Raw genomic sequence first — 6,000 nt, 5'->3', positions numbered from 1 at the left:
TTATAAAAGCAGAGTCAAAAATATTTTAATTGTCAATGAAGATGCAGCCAATTATAGGATAATATTTACTCTTATATAACCTGAAATATTGTAGCAAATGACAAATAAAATTTATTGCATATAAAATATCAGTACTTTTTATGCTTGTGCAAATAATGCCTAGTATTTTTAATACTATAAAAAATCTTTATATTGTTAAAACAAGCAAACGACCCAATCAAAATTAGTTAGAAAGAATTTTTGTTTATTTTCTTACTAAATGTATTTGGGTGACATTGGTTAATAGGATCATATAGGTTTCAGGTGAGGGTTTCCATGGTACAGGATCTGCATATTGCACTGTGGGCTCATCACCCAAAGTCAAACCATCTTCAATCACTCTATATTAGGCCCTCTCCATAATCCGCCTCCCATTATCTCACCCCCTTCTCTCTGGTAACCACCACACTGCTGTCTGTCCATGAGTTTCAGTTTTATATGCCACATATGAGTGAAATCATATGGTTCTTAGCTTTTTCTGACTGGCTTATTTCACTTAGCATAATATTCTCAAGGTCTATGTTGTCGCAGATGGCATTATTTCATCCTCTTTTATGGCTGAATAGTGTTCCATTGTATATATGTACCACATCTTCTTTATCCAATCATCTATCAAAGGACACTTTTTGATTGTCTCCATGTCTTGACCACCATGAATAATGCTACAATGAACATAGGGGTGCATTATCTTAGCAAATACATGTTTTCAAGTTTTTTTGGGGTATATACCCAGGAAAGGGATTCCTGGGTCCTATGATAACTCTATTCTTAATATTTTGAGGAACTGCCCAGATGGTTTTCTATAGTGGCTGTACCAGTCTACATTCCCACCAGCAGTGTATGAGGGTTTTTTTTTTCCACAACCTCTTCAACACTTGTTATTGCTTGTCTTGTTGACAATGGCCACTCTCAGTGTGAGGTAGTATCTCATTGTAGTTTTAATTTCCTTAATTGCCAGTGAGGTTGAACATCTTTTCATATATCTATTGGCTGTTTATATGCCTTCTTGGGAGAGGTGTTTTTTCAGTTCCTCTGCCTACATTTTGATTGGTTTGTTTGCTTGTTTGGTATTGAGTTTTATGAGTTCTTTATATATTTTGGAAATTAAACCTTTTTGGAGCTACTGTTTACCAATCTCATCTCCCATCTGGTTGGCTGCCTCTTTGTTTTGTTGTCAGTTTCTTTTGCTAAAAATTTTAAGTTTTTTAGTTTGATATAATCCCATCATTTATTTTTGTCTTCACTTCCCTTGTCTTTGGGGTTAATTCATACAATGTTCTCTAGGACCAAGGTCCATAAGCTTGGTACCTATATTTTCTTCTATGTAACTTATTGTTTTGAGTCTTATAATTTGGGTCTTTGATCCATTTTGAATTAACTTTTGTACATAGGGACAAACTGTAAGCCAGTTTCATTCATTTGTATGTGGCTTTCCAGTTTTCCCAGCACCATTTATTGAAGAGACTATCTTTACTCTACAGTGTGTTTCTAGCTCCTTTGTCAAAAATTTTCTGTCCATATACATATGGTTTTATAGCTGGGCTCTCTATTCTGTTCCATTGATCTGTGTGTCTGTTTCTCTGCCAATATCATGCTATTTTGATTATCATAGCTCTGTAGTTTAATTTGAAGCCAAGTAGTGTGATACCTCCAGCTTTGTTCTTTTTTTCTCGGGGTCTTTTGTGGTTTCATACAAATCTGATGATTTCTTGTTCTATTTCTTTTAAAAAATGACATTGGGATTTTGATGGGGATTGTATTAAATCTGTATATTGCTTTGGGTAATATGGCCATTTTAACTATGTTGATCCTTCCAACCCATGAACACAGGATATTTTTTCCAATTTGCTGTGTCTTTTTCAATTTCTTTTAGTAATTCTTTGTAATTTTCAGTATATAGGTCTTTCATGTTCTTTGTTAACTTTATTCGTAGGTATTTTATTCTTTTGGTTGAAATTGCAAAAATAATTTTTTTTCATTTATTTTTCTGAAGTTTTTTTTTATTAGTATATGGGAAGGAAATGGATTTTTGCACATTGATTTTGTATCCTGAAACTTGGATGTATTTGTTTATTGTTTCTAATAGTGTTTGGTGGAGTCTTTAGGGTTTTCTATGTACAAAATAATGTCATCTGCAAAAAGTGACACTTTTACTTCTTCCTTCCCAATTCGAATGCCTTTTATTTCTTTATCTTGTCTTATTGCTCTGGCTAGGACCTCCAGAACTATGCTGAATAAGAGTGGTGTGAGAGTGGGCATGCTTGTCTTGTTCTAGATCGTAGAGGAAAAGCTTTCAGTTTTTCACCACTGAGTCTGATAGTGGCTGAGGGTTTGTCATAGATGACCTTTATTACGTTGAGGTATTTTTCTTTTATACTTATTTTATTGAGTATCTGAATCATAAATGCTTTTTCTGCATCTATTGATAAGATCATATTATTTTTATCATTTCTTTTATTTATGTGGTGTATTACATTGATCAATTTTTTATGCTGGACCATCCTCAAGCCCCTGGAATGAACCCCATTTGACCATTAGGTATTATTTTATTAATGTATCATTGTATTCAATTTGCTAGTATTTTGTTTAGGATTTTTGCATCTGTATTCATCAGAGATATTTGTCTGTAGTTTTCCTGAGTTGAAAAGGCATTGATGAGTGTGTAAGAAAGCTGAGACTATGGAGTTAACCAGATATTGTACCAGAAAAGAAAGAAGCTACTCAGTGAAAGAGAACAAAAAATCTCCACAGGAAAGGATACTAATCTTTGTAAATTTAGAGTGAAAATTCACAAGGTTGAGTAAAGACCAAATATGGGGCTGTCAACTGGATAATTCATAGAATTCACTCAATGTGGGGAATACTTTTGAGATCTAAGAAATGAGAATGCATTTGATAGAGACTTCATATGGTTTTCCCTTGTTAGGAGGGCTAGGATACCAGTAGACTAGATTCTTCTGTTGACCCATTCTAAGAAATCTTAAAAGGAGGCTCAAATTGGAAGCTAATTTCCAAGTAACCTGTCTGTGAGAACAAATTTCATCACTCTTTAATGTAGGCAGAACATCAAATTGCTCAAGATTATAATACCCCAAATGTTCAATATCTAATCAAATATTTCTAGGCAATCAGAGCAAGAAAAGTGACCATAATCAGGAGAATATTAAAAATTGTGCAATAGAGCCCTAGCTGGTTTGGCTCAATGGATAGAGCATTGGCCTGTAGACTAAAGGGTCCCAGGTTCCATTCTGTCCAAGAGCACACAACCAGGTTGAGGGCTCGAGGCAGGAGGCAGCCGATCAATGATTCTCTCTCATCACTGATGTTTATATCTGTCTCTCCCTCTTCTCTTCCTCTCTGGAATCAATAAATTAAAAAATAATAACAAAATTAGGCAATAGAAATAAATTCAGCACTGACCAAGATGATGGGTTTAGCTGACAAGGAATTAGCTCTCTAAATGTATTCATAGTTATAATAAAAACATGAACATTATGGACAAAAAAAGATATAAAAGGAGCAAATGAAATTTTAATAGCTGAAAATATACTACTGACATGCAATTTACTAAGTTGGTTTAATAATGGATTAGTCATCAATAAATGAACTTGACAAAGAAATAGAAATTACCCCAATTGAATCATGTGGAGAAAAAAAATTAATGCCTACAATAAATAACAATATCAAGCAATCTTATATATGCACTAGAGGCCCCATGCATGAAAATTTGTGCAAAAGTAGGCCTTCAACAAAACTAAGAGGTAGTTTTTTGAAAGGATAAACAAGATTGATGAATCTCTAGCCAGGCTCACTAAGAAACAAAGAGAAAGGACCCAAATAAACAAAATCAGAAATGAAAGAGGAGAAATAACAACAGACCCCACAGAAATACAAAGGATTGTTAAAAAATACTATGAACAACTCTACTCCAACAAACTAGACAACTTGAAGGAAATGGACATATTCCTAGAAAAATACAACCTTCCAAAACTTAATCAGGAAGAATCTAAAAATCTCAATAGGCCAATAACTATGGAAGAAATTGAAGCAGTAATCAAAAAGCTTCCAGCAAACAAAATCCCAGGGCCAGACGACTTCACAGGGAAGTTTTACCAAACATTCAAGGAAGAACTAAAACCTATCCTTCTCAGACTATTCCAAAAAATTCAAGAGGAAGGAACACTTCCAAGCTCATTCTATGAAGCCAGCATCATCCTAATACCAAAACCAGGTAAAGACAACACAATGAAAGAGAATTACAGGCCAATATCCCTCATGAAAATAGATGCCAAAATCCTCAACAAAATCCTAGCAAATCGGATCCAGCAGTACATCAGAAAGATCATACACCATGACCAAGTAGGTTTTATCCCAGGGATGCAAGGATGGTACAATATCCGCAAATCAATAAACATAATACATCACATAAACAAATTGAGAGATAAAAACCACATAGTCATATCAATTGATGCAGAAAAAGCATATGACAAAATCCAACACCCTTTTTTGATAAAAACTCTCAGCAAGGTAGGAATAGAAGGATCATACCTCAACATAATAAAAGCCATATATGACAAACCCACAGCCAACATCATAATCAATGGGCAAAAACTAAAACCATTTCCCCTAAAAGCAGGAACAAGACAGGGATGCCCCCTCTCACCACTCCTGTTCAACATAGTACTGGAAGTACTAGCCGTTGCGATCAGACAAGAAGAAAAAATAAAAGGTATTCAAATTGGAAAAGAAGAAGTAAAACTGTCCTTATTTGCAGATGACATGATTCTGTACATAGAGAACCCTAAAGACTCCATAAAAAAATTATTAGACTTAATAAGTGAATTCAGCAATATAGCAGGATACAAAATTAATGCCAAGAAATCTATGGCATTTCTTTACACCAATAGTGAACTTACAGAAAGTGAGACTGAAAAAGCAATCCCATTTACCATCGCACCCAAAAATTTAAGATACCTAGGAATAAACTTAACTGAAGAGGTAAAAGTCTTATATGCGAAAAACTACAGGACACTGAAAAAAGAGATAGAGGAAGACATAAATAGATGGAAAAACATACCGTGTTCATGGATTGGTAGAATCAACATCATCAAAATGTCCATACTACCCAAAGCAGTCTATAGATTCAATGCACTGTCCATTAAAATACCAAAAGCATATTTCACAGACCTAGAATGAACTCTCCAAAAATTCATCTGGAATAAAAAAAAGACCCCGAATAGCTGCAGCAATCCTGAGAAAGAACAAAGTAGGTGGGATCTCAATGCCAGATATCAGGCTCTATTACCAAGCCACGGTTCTCAAAACTGCCTGATGCTGGCATAAGAAGAGACATAGATAAATGGAACAGAACAGAGAACCCAGAAATAGACCCAAGCCATTACCCTCAATTAATATTTGACACAGGAGGCAAGAGCATGCAAAGGAGTCAAGACAGTCTCTTCAATAAATGGTGTTGGGAAAATTGGACAGATACATGCAAAAAGATGAAATTGGACCACCAACTCACACCATACACAAAAATAAACTCAAAATGGATAAAAGACTTAAACGTAAGATGGGAAACCATAAAAATACTAGAGGAATCTACAGGCAGCAAAATCGCAAACATAGGCCGAAGGAATTTCTTCTCTGATACTGCTCCTAGGGCAATGGAAACTAAAGAGAAAATAAACAAATGGGACTACATCAAAATAAAAAGCTTCTGCACAGCAAAGGAAACTATCAGCAAAACAAGAAGGTCCACTGCATGGGAGAACATATTTGCCAATGATATCACCGATAAGTGTTTAATCTTCAACATTTACAGGGAACTCATGCAACTTAACAATAGGAAGATAAACAATCCAATCAAAAAATGGGCAATGGACCTAGGTAGACACTTTTCGAAAGAGGACATACAGAAGGCCGAAAGACATATGAAAACATGCTCAAAGTCACTAA

The sequence above is a fragment of the Myotis yumanensis genome, unplaced genomic scaffold (assembly GCF_028538775.1).
Source record: "Myotis yumanensis isolate MYYU_CA2020_CCGP unplaced genomic scaffold, mMyoYum1.0.hap1 SCAF_15, whole genome shotgun sequence".
NCBI classification, from domain to species: domain Eukaryota; kingdom Metazoa; phylum Chordata; class Mammalia; order Chiroptera; family Vespertilionidae; genus Myotis; species Myotis yumanensis.
The sequence above is the reverse complement of the archived record's forward strand: the minus strand, read 5'-3'. Positions refer to the sequence as shown.